At 41.2% G+C, this 21,873-nt stretch overlaps 1 protein-coding gene across 7 annotated transcripts in view; it reads right to left on the bottom strand.

Moving 5' to 3' along the window:
• The window catches only part of RAF1 (Raf-1 proto-oncogene, serine/threonine kinase), a 62,381-nt gene extending 50,068 nt beyond the window's left edge, over window positions 1-12,313 (bottom strand). For 3 of the 7 annotated variants that reach the window (XM_075183147.1, XM_075183149.1, XM_075183154.1), the window contains exon 1: window positions 12,069-12,312. The gene's annotated coding sequence lies outside the window, so the exon portion shown is untranslated. Of the gene's footprint in view, window positions 1-10,280; window positions 10,448-12,068 lie in introns of those variants that run through there. The other 4 variants (XM_075183152.1, XM_075183153.1, XM_075183150.1 and 1 more) reach the window with 3 other exon arrangements.
• Between the last annotated feature and the right edge of the window lie 9,560 nt (window positions 12,314-21,873).

Genomic DNA, 21,873 nt, shown 5'->3' with positions numbered 1-21,873 from the left:
CAGTTTCCCAGTATGAATATAAATGCCCCTGGGATGACCACATTATTCCCTGCAAGTACAGCATCTGGACGGTGCCGTGAAACCTTATCGAACATGCTGATCTTATCTGGAGCGGAGACACCCAGGATTCTCTGTTTAAAACATTCCTACGTCCTTTTAGAGTCCGGATTAACCTCTGTTACACCACAGGCACTCAAATAAGCAATTGTTATATTTTATTTTTTAACACCTGATTACACCACCGTCACAACAAGGATGGATAAGATCTAGTAAGATCGGTGATTGCGGCATCTTTACTTGTCCATAGGGTCATATTCCCTCTCTACAGCGACAAACAGCAGTCGAACCCCCCCGTCTTCGGCCTGGGCTGCGAGACGAGGAGCCCCCTGTGCTCTAATGAGGGGTGCCCTCAGTAGGGAGATTTTTCCCACATTCTGGGAGGGCAGCTTTAAAATAAAGAAATGTCCTTAGCAACGGAAAGGTTTGGTTTAATTGTGTTAATAGACAAATTAGGTAGTAGAAAGAAAATTAAATGAAATATTTATGTGACTAACTCATACTAACAACACCATTTATGTATTGCTCAAAGCCAGTGACTAGCCATATGGGACTGTCTCAAAGAAAGTAGTTCTGACAAGTAGGAACGTCAAATAAGTACAATTTGCTCTTCTTTGCAACATCAACATTATAACTCCCTTAAAAAAAGGTTTTTAAGATTGGTTTTCCACAATATACAAATTTGTGCATGTTTTTAATATTACTGAAGATAGAGAATGGATGCTAATGCTCATTTATACATTAAACTTGACGGCTGGACAGCAAGCACAAGAAGGCTATCCCGTCAGTGCACTTTTCCCAACATGAAACCTTTATCTCAAGCACAAAAAGTAATTAAGTCTTCTGATAATAGTGAAGAAATCTAATTGTTAACAAGCCAAAACAAATATTGAGGAAGCAAAGTAAAGAGTGGATCAAACGTAACAAAAGGGACCATAAGTACATTTTGCTCTAATGCCAAAGTCACAGACGTTTCCCACAAACCAAGACAGCTAATCTGTCGCACTGAAAAGCACGAGATGACGTACGTGTGTGTGTGTGTGTGTGTGTGTGTGTGTGTGTGTGTGTGTGTGTGTGTGTGTGTGTGTGTGTGTGTGTGTGTGTGTGTGTCTAGAAAAAACAAGCAATTAGCGAGTTGGGGAAAAGATGGTTCAGAAACTTTGAAATTTTCACCGTTTCATCCAGAGTAGGCAGCGCCACAATTAATTCTGAAAATAGTTTCAATGCAACTCTTGTTCTCCAGTCTAAATAAATATATCAACTTTCAAGCAACAAAACAGCAATGCCCATAAAAAAAATCCCACATAACTTAATACAAATAAAAGAAATTGTGAGCTGCTCTACATAAACACAAATCACCAAGATCCCGAATAATAAGGCAGAACAAAACTTTTTTTTTTTTTTTAAATGTGCTCAGCAGTGAGAGGTTTAACCTTTGAAGCAGTCAACGTTTCAGTGACGGATCTCTTGAGACAGGGCGGGATAGCTAAAAACAGCAGCGAGAGGCCTAGCAGTCACACAAAGGGGTGTTTTGTGCGTCTGCAGTAGTTTCAGGATTTTCACATTGAAGTTTTGTACCTGTAAGTGATTTCTACAGAGAGCTAAATTTGGGTGCCTGAGAAACATCTCTACAACGTCCAGCTTGTCACTTAGATCTCTGTGATCTTATCAATTCAGCAGAACCGCTTCTCAAGTCATGAAGACAGTTGGAAGGAGTTTAGGGAGCAGATGTCCTGATTTTCTGAATAACATAGATCTAGCAGATCTCCCATCTGTCCAGTAAGTGTTCATTCCCACCTTGAACCCACCTATTGCCGTCAGTGGGTCCAGTGGATTACTTCACTACACAATTGTATGCATGCTAAAGGTTTCATTTTTTCAGAACATCCTTTCCTCCTCTGAAAAGCTGTGCATAGCCCAAGGAGAAAGTAACATTTACCAGTTTTGGTAAAGACACTTGTGGCTGGTCTTCGGGACCAATTATGATGTTCTGACCTACCATAAAATGTATTTTTTTATTTTTCAGAAGTAGATTTATGTTAGGGTCACTCATTTTTTTTTTTTTATTTACTAATCATGATAAGTAGAGGTTCCAGAAGTTTATTAAACTTGAAGAGGTTTTGAGATTAAGCTGCAATTGTGGAGGTAATTTAGTTTTCCTACAGTCAGCAGGCTTGTCAGTAAACACGCAAGGACACTGCAGTCAGCACCTGTAGCGCTTGGACAGGAGATTGCCTTTCAAATGACGAACGCAAACCTAGATCTAATGATCCCTACGCCATGCTGCATAGGTTGTCCACATGTATGGCTGTGAAACACGCAACGCATAAGTGACCACAATAAAATGACATACTATACAAAGCATCCAATTTATTATAGAAAGTGAAAACAAAATTAAGTCTTGCTATCAGGGCTAAATCAACAAAAAATACTTCCATTAATACTATTCTTACACGGTCCTTTCTGGTCACTGTAAATTAGAAAGGAAGAAGTATTAAACAGACCAGGGACTAGATTTACTAAACGGTGGGTTTGAAAAAGTGGAAATGTTGCCTACAGCAACCAGATTCTAGTTATTTATTTAGTACATTCTACAAAATGACAGCTAGAATCTGATTGGTTGCTATAGGCAACACCTCCACTTTTTCAAACCCGCAGTTTAGTAAATATGGCCCCAGATGTGTGTCTTTAAAGAGCAACTGTCACCTATATACAGCGGTGGCAGCCATTTTGTGGGCTGAACCATTACCTAGGAGAACAAAGTATATCAAGTTACTAAGACTCCGATATCACTGAATTTAAATTAAACTGTATGGACATATTTAGAGTTGGGAGGTAATGCACATCCTAACTCACCTCTAAAATCATAGTGTTACACGAAAAACAGGCAGTGTTCTCCCAGCATGCAATAAATTAAAAAAGCATTTGCACCCCCTGCACCGGAACATGGTTTGTCCAGGTGAAGATTTCTAACCAGCCTCTAAAAGCCCTCGGAGTCCACAGCACCAGCATGAAGCATTCACGTGGCATAAACAAAAGGTTAACTTGAGGCTATCTAGTCAAGCTAGTTATGAGACACCACACGCAATCATGGACTAACCTGATACATAGATGAAATTCAAGGTGGTCGGCTCTATAAACAAAAACACTACGAAGACCACTGAAAGGTCAGCACAACCGCCTGTTCCACACGGCAGCGACGAATGGCCTAGACCAGTGGTTCCCAAACTGGGTGCCGCGGCTAGGGCCGATGGTAAGCAAGGCGGGGGGCTACTTGGTAATTATTTTGGCTTAGGGATGCCTCCGGAAAAAATTATGGAGACCCTAAGTGTCTCAAACTGAAAACGTTTGGAATCCACTGGCATCGATGTTCTTCAGTCCCGCGCTTTGCTACCCATAAGCGGTCACAATGATTTGAAATAGTAAACCAAAATTTATCAGAATGTCCCCATTCAAGTGGGTCACTTACTCTGCAGTGCGTTTGGAAAGCATAAATGTTTGTAAGATTATGGAAATTCTTCCCTATGGTTAATATAACAATAGCATACACAAGCTGTTGACAAGAGACTATATGTATGCATTTATGGTCTATACTCTTTCAGATGTATAACACCTAGAAAGAAATAAGGTTAACCAAAATCATTTCAAAAGTGTAAATATTTTCTCCAATACAATGACATTTTTAGCTGTACCTCCTTTGTCCTTCTTACATTATGCCTGGTAATGGGGCAACAGATACAATCACTGGGAAAGGAGACCTGGCTCTGCATTAAACACAGGTCAGATTGTGCAATTACTGACATCATTTCAGTTGACAGAATCGGTAGTACAAACAGAATGTAAAGAGGAACTGTGTGGGTTCTATTTCTAAAGAAATTATCCTAAAAACATTACTACCAAGGCTGAAAGCTAAACAATGAGCACTGTTTACTGTTGGCATCTAGAGGGAAATTCGATTCTGAAATCAATCTAGGCCATTGCAGGGTTTTGTATATTGTAAATAAAGAGACTTTTCACCATGAATTAATATTTGTGATTCAATGTGAAATTGAAATATTATGAGGTTTGCGCTAAATTGGTTTTTAACATGCAGTTTTTAAAACATGTTGGGTATATATGTGTGTGTACATTTAGATCAATTGTAATTCTGCAGCACTGTACATTCCCTGCCCCATTGGCGCTTACAGTCTAAATTCCCTAACACACACACACCTGAGAGACACTAAGGTCCATTTTTAATAGCAAAGGTTGGCTGTGAGCTTAACCCCAATATAGCTATATTGTGCACAAAATTCTCCTGTATGTATATGCTGACAATGATTGTTATATATTGTGTCAGAGCGCTGGACAACATTTTTCTTTTATTTGCAATTTTTAATAGCAACCAATTAACCTACTAATAAGTTTTTGGAGTGTGGGAGGAAACGGGAGCACACAGGGAGAATATACAAGCTCCACACAGATAAGGCCATGGTTGGGAATCAAACTCATGACCCCAGCGCTGTGAAGCACCCAGTGCTCTGAGGCTAATGACTAAGCCACCGTGCTGCCCTAACATTCCTCCTCTTTTTGAAGGACTTGCCACGTGCTCCCTAGCATGCAGACCTTACTTTTTGGACAGATGGCAGCGATCTTGTTCATGCCGACCTGCTGTCCGAAGACATAGCGCACTGTGCCCACACAGGATCCTCCTCTGACTCTACTGTACAAATGAAGACTCCTAAGAAATCTTACAGGTGATTAGTGGAGGGAACAGGAGTATATTATAACAGGCAAGGCTGCATTTTAAAATATTAACGGCTTGGTTAAAATTTAATAACGCAATAGTGGGTACAGCACCATCGACTCCTGTTTGTCCTATTTTTAAAATGCGCTTCTCATGCACCATACAATAAAAGCTCTACTTTCAGAGGGTTTTAAGTTTCTTTAAATCCACGGAAGACAGGAATTAAATACAATTTCTGGGAATTAGTGACTTGTAACAAGGTCAAGTTATAATCACACTTTGTTACAGTATAAACACAGGCCAGCAGCTGACAAAATCAGTCCTTAAGGATCACCTTGTGGCAGAATAATGTTTAGCACATTGAGGCTGCCTAACAACAAACATTACATCTGTAGAATTGTGCCAGCTTAATGGGTTTATTATTCTATAGGAAGAATTTTTGGCTAAAATACAGGACGACAAGATCAAATGAGGCATGCAAAGTACAGGATTCTTTCCAATTCAAAGTACATAGAATTTAGCAGAATGTCCCCATATTTTACATTACGATATTAAAATAGTTTATAATTCTAATATATATATTTTCCCCCTAAAGACAGTAGGATGTCAGCATGCCTTAAAAAAACGCACAAACCATAATCTTACATCGAAACAGTGGTGGGGACTTAATAATGTAGCATTCAGGAGCCAACTAACATAAAAGCCAACAGAATCTTTTTTGGAGTCATGGAAGGTGTGTATTGAACTCAGTAGAATTGAATCCCAAAAATTAGGCACCAGTAGTGGTTTTATTTTATTAAGACATCTTGGCTGCGGTGTTCTTGGGATTTACAGAGCCCAGTGTTAAGAGATACAAACCAAACGGACATGGATGCTTTTGTTTCCATAAATATTTAACAAGGATCATTAAGATAATAAAATAGATAGACCCATTATAAAACATATGCAGTTATTGTTTAATAGTGCTATAATTTGCCAGTAAGGGAAACAGCCGTAGCACTAACAGCCAATGACAGCACAGATTTCTAGCAATTGGTGACTACACCCAGCTCCAGAGATATTTTTCTGTCCCAGTGACGTACTTTGCTGTGTAATTAACTCCGTTCATCATCAAATTGCCTGTCATACTATGGAACTGTGGTTAAAACACGCAATTATAACAGAACAAGATGTCATATGTATAATTAGTAGTAGTCGTCATTATATATTAAAAAAGGGGGGAGGGGCAAAAATTACAAAAATGTGAGTATTCTAAATGACAGTGTTCATTATGGGAACAATTACAACTGCTGACCTTATCTTCCGGGTCTGACATTAATCAAAGTGCTACTGCAGAGGTTTGCCTGCCTGGGGAGGTTGACAAAAGCTGCTGCGAGGTCTTATTAGTGCCCTGGGTATAGGGACATGTCCAGGCACCAAGCAGCTTCCCCCTCCAACTCTACAAAACAGATAGCGGGGATGAGGCAGTTTAAGAGAAACCCTCGATGAACAGTTAAACAAATGTGAAATGTTCATTGTATACCCTATGCAGTCTCTTCTGCACAAGAAGGCCAAGCTCATAATGTTTACTTAGGACAACATCCAAAGCACGTGTCCCGTGGAAAGTACATGAGTTTTAATCAGCTGTTGCTCCTAAGAAATGGAAACATCCACATCTGGCTTGTAGTCTCCTGCCATAAAGTCCACTGTAACAATTACCAAGACTTCTAAGCTATGTAAACCAGAACTTAACGGGAACAGAAAAAAAAATAAAAATAAAAAAATGAAATGCATTGTGCCACTAGATGAAGTGTGAAGTGCGTGTTAATATGACAATGAAGACAATGTATAATACACAGCACCATATAGTCTATCTAGGCGGTGGGACACTCATAACTACAGCACAACGTCGTGGAGGATACACTGATTGCCCACATTTCACAAGTTGCTGGTATAATGCCTGTGCAGCTGGTAGTAAAACATCCCTGGTATTACCAAGCAGTATCTTGAACAATGCATCCATAAAAACAAGGTGACGACCCTCATTTTATCAACAAAACTATTTTTCAAAAGAGCTTGTTTTCCCAGTATATCATCATATTGCAACAGCTATTATTTATGGTCACCTAGTCTTATGAAATATACACACGCGCAACAGAAGGACAAAAGTGTGGTAATATAACAATAAACAAAGTTGTTCTTACTATACCACACCATGTATCGGACAATGTGGAAACTAGTAATCAGAAGAGCTTGTAGCAAAAATTAACAATTCTAAGAGACTTCACGTTAGTATACCAACGGGTACTGAAAGCCTTACTGTGGTGCCCAGCTGTATACACCTTCATAGCGGCACAGTTTACACAGAATTCCGCTAGCATTACAAGTAATTTTCATCAAAACCACCAATTACACAAAGTGATAATCACAAACATAATGGCAGAAACTGCTCACTGGGACAAGATCAGACTGTGCTTGCAGCTGAACAGGGTAGCGCTGTGTGTGTGTGTTAAGTAAGGGTTAAGCATTAAGCTAGGTACACACTACAGGATTTTCATCCAACTATCGTGCCAGTCACACGATAAACGACAGATCTGATATTGCATTACTGTGTACGCTCCCACAATCATGTTTTATCGTACCAAAAAGGACATTGTATCGTTTGATTTTATTTTATAAGCCAACTAAAAATCAGTATCAACGATGGAAAGATGTTGGGAAAATTCGGAAGTGTGCATGTCCTAATGACCAGCAGTGTAGGCAGATCTTCATAGAGTTTACGATCTTTTCGGCAGATGGTTGTGAGAGATGAGGAGCACAGATCTGAAGGTAAATTGTGTATGTATAAATCGGCATGCTGATCGGGACTTTCAGTCGTTGGTAAATTCATTAACGAGATCGCATCCAGAGACATTTTCTGCAGAGTGTACCCAGCTTTAGACCGTTATAGTATTATCACTGAAAAAAAACAAACAAACAACTACATCCATTAGACCAGTGGTTCCCAAACTGTGCGCCTAGGCTCCCTGGGGCGCCTCAGCGATCTCACAGGGGTGCCTCGGCCAGGACCAGTGGTAAGCAAGGTGGGGGGATACTTGGTAATTATTTTGGCTTAGGGGTGCCTTGAAAAAAAATTATGGAGACCCTAAGGGTGCCTTGAACTGAAAAAGTTTGGAATCCACTGTATTAGATGAATCCCAGCTTTAGAGCACTCACAAGACATGTGACTCCTTCTGTCCAACGCATCATACTATATACCCCATTAATCTACACGTAATCATATTTGTAGAATGATTCGAGCTCATACCAGTTCCCCACTCCTGTACATATTTAAAAGCACACAATTGCCTAATCTGTTATCACTGGAAACAATTTGCAAGTGATAAATGGTGTAAACACTATGTGGTAAACCAGCGTAACTAAACATTGGTTCTCATTTTTTGCTATGCGATACTATCAGCACTTGTTTGCAGTTATCTGGCTACAAGTTTTCACAGACTATGTTCTTATAGCAATACCAGGCACTTTTTAAGAAATATTTATATGGCTGGTATAGAAGATACATATACCATGCCTGAAGTACATATGACAAATGCTGCTAGCAAGTCACCGAAACCAGGCAAGAGAAGGGGATTACAACAAATACAAAATTGTAAAATCGTTTCACATTCCTGTCTGGTGTATAACCATGAGATAAATTGTGGGCTAGGTACATGTCCAGGCATAGAACACTGCAAAACAGCATGCACAAAAAATATATATATATATATATATATATTTTTTTTTTTGTGCATGCTGTTTTGCAGTGTTCTATGCCTGGACATGTATATATATTTTCTGAGAACATACATGACAAAGCAGTTGCATGGCTTACAATCATTTTAACGTAATTACCAACATACAGTGTATGAGGACTATCCTGAGATTACCAGAATAATGTACAGCATCCACTGTCCTAATATAGCCTATCGGGGCATAATCAGGCCAAGGAAGCTAGCAGTTGTGAAGGTACAAAAGAAACAGGATGTAATGCTGAAGGAGTTGGGAGAGAATGTATACTTTGCTACAAAATGTTCTTTCCTATAGGAGTATCTTCTAGTATACATATATAATTTCCTGTGCAAGAAGAATGCACTAATTGTAACTTATCAGCAGTCGGTTGTACAGGGTCTTCAACACAACGCTCAATAGCCGAAACTCACGGTGCCCCATTCTGTAGAACATGTCATACTATTTCCTGGGTACAATATGCTGCTTTGCATGGGAAAATGGACTATAAAAATGTATATTGTCAAATAGATGTCAAGATTCGGAAATAGTTATATTTAAGGTGGGGTGGGGGGGGGGGGGGGGGGGGGGGGGGAGGTCCACCTTCCCAAAATTCTACTGTCCAGGACATTTTGTTTGTTTTTGCTTATATAAAAATAGATAAGTTCAGTTCTGTGCATTTAATACAAGGAGCCAACTCAAATATTATGCTAGCCATAGATTGCCTCTATAATGTAGTATTCACATGGAAGAGACTGAGCGGTCACACAAAAAAAAACAAATATCTTGGAAATAATCGGAAAATTCAGATACTACTCAGACACAGTTGTATAATGTCAAATAAGAAACAAAGGTTCAAATTTGAGCAGTTTTCACGCAACAGGTAAATTCAATAAATACTTGACATTCAACACAATTATACCCTAAAATATATAGTATTTAAGTAAGTGACATGAACACGGTCTCTTTGGTGACTGTATTCTACTTTTCAGTCTCTCCAAAATCCATACTGTACTGTCTCACCAACACACAAAAACATAACACAAAAAAACATAACACAAAAAAAATAAAAAATAAAACGACAACTTTCCAAATATACACCAGATACAGAATTGGTAACAACCCAGGTCACTTACACAGGATTTCGTCAGTTCTCTACAGAACATTAGGACCCCTCCCCCTATCTATGACACTTGTCTGTGCCATACTAGGAGCCCAGCAAAAGATACTGTTACAGCAAAATGAAGTCTCTCCTTTGCATGAGTACACCCTGATAAAGGTTGCCTAGTAGTACCAATTTGACATTTCAAAGACTAAAGGAATTTGATCACTTCCGAGAGATTTACTGGTATTAAATTCAATAGGGAAAACACTACATTTCTATAAACTTAAACAAAGTAAAAAAGGGACTGCATATATAAAAAAAAAAGTTATATAAAAGTTGGCAAAACGGACAAATTAGAATAAAGAGATTGACTATAGCATACAAAATAGCTGGGATAATACATTCCAAGCAGCACAGAACATGTTTTAAAGGGACACTCTTTGAAACAATGGTTACTAAGCTGTATTATATGCAAAGCAAATCTGTACATAGTGATTTGCCAAACAGAAATGTACTCTGTCTTAATGAGCACACAAGCCATTATGCATTTGACATGCTACCTACTGACTACATAGTGGCTCATAGTACAGAACTAGCGATTGCTTCTATACATACATATGACCAAACATAATTTTGTAGAGATACCTGTATATGTGTGTAATTATATATCATCCGTGTTCTTTCTTCTATTAGGAAATTGTGACACTATTTAAACATGATGACTTAGAGCTTGTACAAAAGATCTCAGCAAGAAATATCATCCATTTAAGATTGTGTCCCAGCTGCAGCTTGTTTATAGATAAATCCCAACAAGTTCTAAAGCAGGACTGTTGTACATAGAGGGAGGAGGGGGGGAGAAGCATATGCAAATTAAATCCAGGAAGTACCAATGCTAGCCAGAAAAACAGGCAGCTTGGCAAAGAGTAATGAATATTCGACCGAGAGTGAAATCAGCTCAACTGACAGGGCATGGATTACATAGCAGGGCAGAGAACATCAGCAATTGATAAAGGGGGCACCACTTTACCCATACAGGCTGCCCACCGACAACTCAGCAAGCATAGTGTTAAAAACTGAAAGGCCCTGTGGGAAGGGGGGGGGGAACAAAAAAAAAAAACAAAAAAAAAACACAAACACATTTTCTGTTAAAAAAAAAAAAAAAAAGGCAATCATTCCAACTGACTCTTCTTCCACCCAGTAGATTTAAATATGTTTACACACTGGGTTAGATCTTGGCACATAAATGCTGTGCTTGAAAAATAACATTTGGACGCTGCAAATTCTTTGGAGTTGTGCAACTTTCACTGAGAAGCACACAGCACAAATGGAAATTAGGATCAGGTTTTCTTGTGTTTTTTTTTTTTTCTTCATTGGTAATTTAAATAGAGTCAGAATCTGACCAGGAGAAATCTGTTTTTTTCTTATTTTAACATGAATATACACTATCACTATTGTTTAATGCAAGACAGTCAGAAACACAGAAAGGGAAAATAAGCTCATGCAACAATAAAATGTAATGGCTAGAAAGTCTGCAAGAGCAAAGGCTGGACCTTAATCTACCCAATGAATGTATTGATCTTCTCTTAATTAAATCAACCCCCAGTTAGCTACAGAAAATATCAGTGACAACTGCATTACTCCCTGAACAAGTTGTTCCTCTATTGACTTTTGTTTTTCTTTCTGAGTGAGGTGTTCCAAATATAAACCAAACAACTAAGAAAAAAATATATACACAAATGCTCCCCCAAGTGGAAGTGTTCCACATACCCAAAATCTTTCATCTCCAAGTCTATTCCCTCATCAACCACCCCACTTCCAAACCCCAGCGCAACACCAACCCCCTTTTTCAACCCCTGCATAACCCCACTTTTCAACCCCTGCATAACCCCAACCCCACTTTTCAACCCCTGCATAACCCCACTTTTCAACCCCTGCATAACCCCACTTTTCAACCCCTGCATAACCCCACTTTTCAACCCCTGCATAACCCCACTTTTCAACCCCTGCATAACCCCACTTTTCAACCCCTGCATAACCCCACTTTTCAACCCCTGCATAACCCCACTTTTCAACCCCTGCATAACCCCACTTTTCAACCCCTGCATAACCCCAACCCCACTTTTGAACCCCTGCATAACCCCAACCCCACTTTTCAACCCTGCATAACCCCAACCCCACTTTTGAACCCCTGCATAACCCCAACACTCCCCCCTTGAACCCCAACACCAAGCCCCTTTGAACCCCAAAACCACCCAACCTTGAACCCCAGCGCAACACCAACCCCCCTTAACCCCGCACTATACTAGACCTCCAGACACCAAGATTGTTTCCTGCGATATCCCAAGAACACTCCTATGAACTCCAAGAGCTCACAAGAACCAGGAGAAGTATGAGCAGCTCCGACACAACCTTCCCGCTGTCAGTGACATTTACCTAAACCGCGGCTCTGAAGTTCTGGAGAAAAGTGTCCGGAAGAATCAGCACATATCCCGAGTGCGGACTGGAGAGCGGTGATTGCAGCAGAGGATCCCGAGACTCAGTCACTCCCGAGCTTCACCGTCCCAGGAGCTCAGAGTGGCGCATGGAGGGGGTGGACGCGTCCATTGGTAAACATCACTACAAGAACGGGGATGTTCGGGACACAACGACTGAAGAGTTAACCTGCTGCCCAGCCCCCTGCCCAAGACCTCTCCCCGTGTAGCTATTGATGGCTCACCCCGCCTTCGTCATTAGATCCGCCCCATTGCCAACTGCGAGAGACAGTAAGAAAGCCCCGCCCTCGTTCGCTGATAGGTGGATCTCGAATTGTGAACAAGTACTATTATTTGACATAAACCACGCCCACCCACTGTCCCCTCCTCCGATACTTTAAGTGCCGCCCACAGTGGCCAAGAAATCATTTCAATAGAAATGTCCACTCAGTGACAGGGAGGAAAGATATAAATGTGACGTACAAAGTTGTTATCTTTTGGAAGGTTTTAGTGTAAAGAGGAATACATATATAACAGTAATTAGAAAACAATTTCAAGTTTATTTTTCCCATAGTAGTAATTAAACAGCTTGATGTGTGAGGAAGATTGATGCTTTGTAACATGGTGATGAGTTAGTAATATGTAAGTTATAAAAGAGCACAGGTCCATAGTTTGTGGGTTGACTTGTAGGTTATGTGGAAGCATTGAGCAGATTCAGCATGGTGTAGAGCAGTGCTTCTTAAACTTGGTCCCCAGGACCGCTAACAGTGCATATTTTCCATGTCTCCTTGATTTAGCACAGGTGTATTCATTATTGACACAGATCCACTGTTGGTATAATTATTTTCTTTGTCACCTGGAAAACATGAACTTGAACTGTTAGGGGTCCTGAGGACGGGGTTTGAGAAACACTGGTGTAGTGTGTTAGTATTGTGTAGGTAGTAGCAGAGCCGTAATTTAGAATTCTAGCGCCTGGGGTGGGAAAGACAAATGCTGCCCCCTAGCCCTCAATCTCAATATTAACCAAATTAACCTGAAATATTCTTAAATTGTGCCCCCCTTCAGCGTTGCGCCCTGGGCGGTCTCTACTGTCGTACAGCCCTAGCTACGGCCCTGGGTAGTAGCATATTGTAGGTGTCAGTATAGTTTGAGTATCAGTATTGTGTATGGCTATTTTGTAGTGTAGGTTGTGTATGTTGTGGCAGATTATTGTAGGTTATACATAGTTGCCTACTTTTCCGGACTGTCTAGTAGACCCCCAAATTAGTGGGAAGACCTCTCAGACTTCTGAGAGATCAGGCAATTATCCTGCAAAAGCATTTGACTGCCTGCAAGGTGGGTGGGGATATGATGTGATCACCAGGACACACAAACCTGGCTTGTAGATTAGACAGCCGGCGGGTCCTCTCATTGCCTCCTTAATGCCGCCAATGTAACTGTCGCCGTTTTAAGTGTTGTCAGTCATACTGCCTGCATTTACTGCTGTCGCTATTTATCCCAGGGATGTCAGCAATCATGGCTGTCACTTTTTAGGTCTGCATTTTGTATATGTCGCTATAATCGTTGTTTTATTGCCACTTCAACTGTTGTCGGAATTATGAGCATCGTAAATCTGACGACCACAATGAAATTAATATTATTTTTGGACATGAAGAGTTACATTGTAATATGCATCACATAGTCATCTAATTGTATAGTGCAGTGGTTCCCAAACTTTTGCAGTTCGCGGCACCCTTAGAGTCTCCAAATTTTTTCAAGGCACCCCTCCAAAATAATTACTGAGCAGTCCTGTTTTAGAAGTAGTTGGGTCAAAAAATTGTAATAAGTATTTAGGTCACGACAGAAATACTTATTTAGTTGTATGCAAAAATGCCCCTCTGCATCCAGGCACACTGCCCCCTCTGCATCCAGGCACACTGCCCCCTCTGCAACCAGGCACACTGCCCCCTCTGCAACCAGGCACACTGCCCCCTCTGCATCCAGGCACACTGCCCTCTCTCACATTGTCCCCTCTGCCCTCTGTCCCCTTCTCTGCCCTCTGTCCCCCTCCTCTGCCCTCTGTCCCCCTCCGCTGCCATCTGTCCCCCTCCTCTGCCATCTGCCCTCCTCCTCTGCCATTTGTCCCCCTCCTCTGCCATCTGCCCCCCTCCTCTGCCATCTGCCCTCCTCTGCCATCTGTCCCCCTCCTCTGCCATCTGCCCCCCTCCTCTGCCATCTGCCCTCCTCCTCTGCTCTCTGTCCCCCTCCTCTGCCATCTGTCCCCCTCCTCTGCCATCTGTCCCCCTCCTCTGCCATCTGTCTCTCTCCTCTGCTCTCTGTCCCCCTCCTCTGCCCTCTGTCCCCCTCCTTTGCCATCTGTCCCCCTCCTCTGCTATCGGCCCCCCTCCTCTGCCCTCTGTCCCCCTCCTCTGCCATCTGTCCCTCCTCCTCTGCCATCTGCCCTCCTCCTCTGCCCTCTGTCCCCCTCCTCTGCCATCTGCCCTCCTCCTCTGCTCTCTGTCCCCCTCCTCTGCCCTTTGTCCCCCTCCTCTGCCCTCCTCCTCTGCCCCGCGCCAGGCGCCAGCTATAGAAAGAAAGAAAGCAAACAGAAACTTACCAATCCGCGCGGCACTAGGACCTTGCAGCCTCCTTTCTCGCGCAGCTGTCACCGACGTCGATATTCAGTGACAGCTGCGGGAGAGAGGAGGCTGCAAGGTCCTAGCGCCGCGCGGATTGGTAAGTTTCTGTTTGCTTTCTTTTTTCTAGGGCTGGCCCGCGGCACCCCAGTGACAGCGCCGCGGCACCCCTGGGCGCACACTTTGGGAACCGCCGGTATAGTGTCTTTTCTTACCTTTAAAATATTCCTAATAGGCTGCTAAGCAGAGTCTTCCCACCAAGCTAAAATTTGCTAGCCAGCCTCTACCAGTGGCATATATGTGCTTCGGAAAAATATATTGATGACTGGTGTCATGCTAGAGTTCTTAATGCTTTTTTCAGCCAGAAACCTTGTCCTCTTGTTACACATGGGGCACTTCAGAGCTTTTTACATGCACCACTCTCACAGGTGAAGCTCTTTACTGTATTCATGTGTTACAAGCAAACAGAATTTCCCACTGGAAACTTTGTGCCAGTAAATGAGAGACTGAACACTGTATATTTTGGAAGTAAAAAGTGAAAGTAAGAAATACTGTGATAATATCTGCCTTACATTCCTTACTCATGGAAATTACTATTTTAGAAAAAGAACTCCATTCTGAATAATATTTATATGTTCACTCTCTTTTTCCCTCTGAGAAGCGAAACGGCAGGCATCCAGTATCCAGACCCCCGCGATTCAGGAGATATACCCAACACACAGATATTAGACCATTTTCCTACTGTTGTTATTATTATTATTATTATTTATTTATAAGGCGCCACAAGGTTTCCGCAGCGCCGAACACAGTACACACAATGGACAGTACAGGGAATAACAGTACAGAACAATAAACGAGTAATACCAAGACTTCAGAGACTCCAGGCAAAGCAAATATAATGGAGTTGGAGCAGAAGAGAAGGTAGAGAGACAGGAGGGAGAAGGGCCCTGCTCATAAGAGCTTACATCCTAAAGGGAGGGGAAACAGACAGCCGGCACAAAGGGAGTCAGAGGAGGGGAGCAAGCGCTCAACTCTACAGAGGAGGAGCCAGGAGATGAGATCGAGCATAGAGAGAGAGTTAGGTGGAAGGCTGGTAGGCTTTAAGGAAGAGATGGGTTTTGAGTGCCTGTTTGAAGGAGCACAGGTTAGGGGACAACTTCCCCTAACCTGAATCTATCACTCTAACCTTGTACGCTACTACCTACCTCTACAAAAGTGCACCAAGTTTAAAAAAATCCCCTGATTGCAGAAAAATGGATTGTTCCCGAGATGTCAGGGGATAGGGGTGAGTTGCTACCAAATAGCATGTCCCCCATATCAGACTGCCACCACCATTCTGCTGCATGGGCAGGGATATCTAGGTTTAAAAGTACCTTGAATATAAGGTATTACATTTATTGGGATATCAGCCTATGCTTCAATAAACACTCTGGCATATTTATTAAAGAGAGCATTTTTAACACAATCCCTTTCAATCCTTATAGCAAAGATAAGGATTGAAAGATTGTGTGTATTTATTAAAAAAAACTTCAACAGGAACAGCAATCACGAAAAACTGCTGTTCCTGCAAGGACCCCTCTACTAAATTTTCTATGTATGGGCAGCACGGTGGCTTAGTGGTTAGCACTTCTGCCTCACAGCACTGGGCTCATGAGTTCAATTCCAAACCATGGCCTTATCTGTATGGAGTTTGTATGTTCTCCCCGTGTTTGCGTGGGTTTCCTCCGGGTGCTCCGGTTTCCTCCCACACTCCAAAAGCATACTAGTAGATTAATTGGCTGCTATCAAAATTGACCCTAGTGTCTCTCTCTATCTGTCTGTGTGTGTGTTAGGGAATTTAGACTGTAAGCTCCAACGAGACAGGGACTGATGTGAATGAGTTCTCTGTACAACGCTGCGTAATCAATGGCGCTATATAAGTAAATGGTGATGATGATGATGGTCACTATCGCGAAGTGACCACCATTGCGATAGTGACCAGAGGGGAGAGCAGTAAGATGCGGTGAAGGATCCGTAGATCCCTCTACTGCAATGCTCTCCCCGTACAGCAGACCTGAGCTGTATGTGAGTGACCTGAGCTTGCACATACGGTAATGTACGCCAGTACATTATCGTATGTGCAAATGGCTTTTCATTACTTCTTAAATAGCAGTCCCCATAGACATCTGTGGGGACTGCTCTGTATTTAAAAAAAAAAAATTGCAAAGCAGCAGATATCTATGTAATCCGCTGGTGATGCACTGTTAATAAATGTGCATATTACTTAAATATGCGTCGGTCCCCCCAAAACGGAAGTTTAATGCTAAAAATATTATTCTAATTAAGGGGAACCTATAGCAAAAAACAGCAAATATCTTCAGCAATCTGGGAGTGTCATTTACAGAAGGATCTTGCATGAATGTGAATACAAAACGCATGTATGGTTTTTTTATGTTAGCTTTAATATTTAAAAATGTTAGAAATGAATTAGTGTGTATAATAGACAGTTTGAAATGTGATATGAAACACGTTGCGCTCCATTGCACACAATAAGTAAATATGTCTGATATGTAGTTTATAGTCTAGTCTTGTTGATATAGTGTTTGGGAATGACAAGTGTATACTCATTTCTTAGAATAATGAGCCGTACATGTTGCTTTCAGTGTAGTATCATATTTACTGCACACTTCTGCTTCCTAAACCAACATTCGGTTGCTTACGTATGTTAAATGGTGTGAAAGTTATCTTACTCTGTACCTCTTAAAAACAACAATAATGCACTGTTTGTGTAAAGAAAAAATACCGGTACATGCATACCGGTACATGCATATTTTATATGGTAAGTTCCAAAATGTGCATTGTTTAGTTATCTGAATCATTGCAATATATTACTAGTAAAAGTGAACCATTCATTGCTCAGTGTGTAATTATTGTTTAAACTAAGATATAAAACAAATGTGACAAAACGAGCTTGATATCCCCTCAACCAGCCTGTCCCTCGTTTCCCACAAAACGTGGAGTTTTGTAACATGTACTTTTTAGAGTCCTGTTTTTGTTCCCCAACTCACCAGAATACAACTGCAGTGTCTATTACGTGTGGATAAGGGGACATTGTAAATATGTATATTGTTTATTGTATATTGTTGATAGTCAGGGAAAGACTGGCAAATTTTAGCCTGGGGAGGAGGGGGGGGCAAGACTTCACCCAGCAGCCTATTTTAAAGGGAAAAAATGCAGGTGGCCCAGTGAACCAGCCCAAGGTAGCCCACTATGGGACCAGTTCGGCAGCCCAGCTAACCCCTGTTGATATTACAGTGAAGCTGCTGTTTGTTGTTCTTAAAGTGAAGTCAGGTGGGTTATGGGAAAGGATCAGGTGATTCTGGGATTTTGCTGGAAGGTGCAGAGAGCTGGTGTTGAGTTGCTGTTCTCTACAAGTGGATTACATCTGCAGCAGAGAGAAATTCATGGGTTTTGTATTCTGCAATTAAGGACAGCCAGGTGACTAATTTCTTAAGCTAGTGGGGTAAGGGACAGATGATGTGGTAAACCTGCCTGGCATTTGTTTACCGTTTGTATATAATATTCTAGTGTTGTTTTATTACAATAAATGTACTGTTGTACTTTTATAACTGGATTTGCCTGAGTGACTATGAGAATCCTAGAAGGTAAGGGGTATGCTTCCGTGGCATAGTAAGGCACTATGGGTGGCCAGTCAACATGAAGTGAATAGAATTGGGCCAGATAAACCTGGTATCTTCACAACCAAACTCAAGGACTGTGTGCAAGCATGTGTTTCCCACTGCTTTGTATGTACATGTCCTCAAGTCTGTGTGCAGGTTTCTTGGTATGTATAGAGTATGAAATATGTGTATAATAGTTCCAACTATCCTTCATTTCCAGGGACAATCCCCAGTTTTAACGATTCCCTTAAAAAAATTTTTTTTTTTTTTTAAATATTGGCCAATTATACAGTACTATTGCTATTATTCTGTATGTGTGGTTTCAGAAACATTCTAATTCCTTGTACAAGGGTGGAGGGGGGACAATTTCATCCCCCCAGACCCCAAAAAAGCATTCCTGTAGATGGTATCTTTTACCCTCATCCCTTTGGTGTTGTCTCAATTCTTTCTCAGAGCAACAAAGCAAGGATGAATCATATTTGAGCATTGTTGTTTTTTTATTTTTATTTTTGTTTTAAATACATTTTCCCCTATTGGAAAAAAAAATTGATTTCCTCCCACCCTACTTCCTGTTTTCTTGCTTTCTGTCTCTTCTTTCTGACCCTTGCCTCTCCTTCCCCCCCCCCAACGTTTCTCCCTTTCCAACTGATAATTGTTAAATTTGTATATCTCAATTTCATTATATGTGCTGTTTCTTTTGTATGATTTGTTGGTTACAACCTTTCAACTTAATTTGATTGTAAATTGCTGTTAGTGTCTTCATTGTCACCATCACCTGTTCTGCTTGCGGTGTTATCAAGACATAGAATTTACAGCAAAAAAATGTATTGGAGACGGGCAAACTTCTGGCTTGGAAGAGTAGAGGCATATTTGAGATGGAAACTTTAATCAACCTACTATTTAAAAAAGAGAAAAAAGCATATTCTATCTTACAACATGTACATAAATACACAGCAAGCTTGTTGGGCATTGTTCGTTTACCAATGGAATATAACTCCCAACTTTGGTCCAGGATCCAAAAATCCTCCTGATGCCTTCTCTTGTCTTTTCCACCATGTACATAAAAAATACTCAGAGAACCTTCTCATATTTCCATGGTTTTGGAGAAGTTTTTGGAAAAAATACTAAACTAAAATTTTCTTCTGCACATGTCCCACATCCCAATAGACGCATCAAATTCTGGAACAATACCTCAGAACCTATGTTTCTGCACACTCATGTGATTGGGTGGATGTGCTTTCTTGGGAAGAATTTGCAGATAAAAACAATATTAATGAATCAAATAATAGAGAAAAATTACTTTTTTTCTATCATTTTCAGGACACATCCTAAACTTCCTGAGTCTGTAGTAAGGGCTGTAACTAGGGCTGTGCAAGAGGGTCGACCGCCCAGGGTGCAATGCTGAAGAAGGGCACAGTTTATGAAAATTTTAAGTTAATTTGGTCCAGTAATTTTAATTTACGGCTCTGCCTGTAGATTTTGTGGGGCAATGCATTAGATGTTCTTCTCTAAGCCTATGCTCATCAAAAACAGATGCAGACAGACATCAAAGACATGTACCTCTCTTACATCCTAGAAAGAAAGTTTCACTTTTTACCAAGAACATCAGACTCCATGTAGTCCATACAAAATCCACAAAACAAATCTGTCACACTTCTATGCTGGGAGCTGGAAATGACAGCTATGGAGCCCAGAATATGGTGAAAGCATATAATATTTATTGAGCAGATATGATCCAGATAGTGCAGACAATGGTGCAACCAAATATTGCAGACACTGAATAATGGATCTCTGGGTGAGGCTGAAAGCAGGTAACAACAAATAATACGGCTGCTGCAGGTGAACAGGCTGAGTGGAAATAAACCAGGATGTCGGCTAGCACCTTGCAGCAGTCCCAGGGGAAAGGAGAAGTAACAGGAGTAACAAATGAGAACAACAATATCAGGAACAGCAACATCAATGACCAGCAAATGTGAAATGAGGGAGGCAGGCATAAAAAAGGAGAGCGCAGGTGCAGCAGGTTAATTAATCCCTGTTACAGAGGGAAGAGACAAGGGTTCAGTAGTAGCACCTCTGGCGAGTCAGAGGTACTGCAAGGCACCTGTAATGCAGGAGACAGGAGCTGCCGAGACAAAGCAGCATGCTGATGCGATGCTGCAATAGAAGTGAAAGCAGATCCTGACAAAATCAGTCTAGTCTCTTTCTGGCATAACTTGTCCTATTGTCTTTGCATAGCAAACAATTTCCACATCTTCCACCTCAAACCTTGAGTGATCAATTATTCTCTCTTCAAAGAAATTCTTTAACACTTCTGGTTGACAATGAATAAATAATTAAAGTAAAACATCCTTGATTCTCTAATTGCGCATGGAAAATTATTCTATAAAGGGGATTGAAAAGGGTACAGTCCTAAAGAAATATCCTGGATCAAAACCTCAGATGTACATGCTTGCTAAGAAAGTCCACCTACGTTATCTACATGCTTACAAACCATTCAAGAAGAGCCCAGAGTGAAGACTGTCACATATCATATTTTGTCTTTGCCGTACCTATGCTGTAGAGGCGTCTCTTCCCATGTCAAATAGGCACACATGCAAGTGTATGCCTGCTGACATCTCCCATCTTGTCTATTTAAGCCAGTCCGTTCATTGCCTAAAGCTGGGTACATACAGTGTTTTCAACCAATTATCGTGCCAATCACCCGATAAATGAGTGTTCGGCCCGATATCGCATTAGTGTGTACGCTCCAACGATGAACAAGGATTGTTCCAAAGCACATAATATAATTTAATTTTATTTGTAAACTGGACTAAAAAAATAACATTCATCGATGGAACAACATTATTCCAATCCTGCAGTGTGTATGCACTCGTGATCAGGATCTCCATAGTCTTTACACAGTCATGCGCTTTTCAGTCGATGGTTATGACCGATTAAGTGCACAGATCTAAAGGTAAATCATGTAAAATGTGTATAGTGTGCACACATGAATCGGAATGCTGATCGGGACTTTTTTTTTTTTTTTAATCAGTCGTTGGTAAAATCCTTATAGACAACACAGTGGGAAAGAATTTCGCTATTGTTATTAATGTCTACCTGTTATTGACCAAACTTGCATTTTGACTAGAGATGGGCGGGTCCGGTTCTCCGAGAACCGAACCCACCCGAACTTTGGGTATCCGAGTACCGAGCTGAGCAGCTCGGTACTCTCCCGCCCATTCCGAATCCAAATCGAGGCCGAACGTCATTGTGACGTCGTCGGATCTCGGGACTCGGTTCTCACGATACTTCAACTTTATAAATACACGCCTCCACAGCAATCCATCGCCATTTGACAGAGGGAGAGAGCAGGGTGTAGTCATAGGCTAATTAGAGCAGGGACAGAGAATACCATATTGTTCTTGTAATTGCTCTAACCAAAATCGCTAGTGCAGAGAGGAGGATAGAGGTTTATTATTTTTTCTTCATATTTGGCACTCCCCAGCGCTTTTGG

This window comes from Mixophyes fleayi, chromosome 8 (genome assembly GCF_038048845.1).
Source record: "Mixophyes fleayi isolate aMixFle1 chromosome 8, aMixFle1.hap1, whole genome shotgun sequence".
In the NCBI taxonomy this organism is placed as follows: domain Eukaryota; kingdom Metazoa; phylum Chordata; class Amphibia; order Anura; family Limnodynastidae; genus Mixophyes; species Mixophyes fleayi.
The sequence above is the reverse complement of the archived record's forward strand: the minus strand, read 5'-3'. Positions and strand labels throughout refer to the sequence as shown.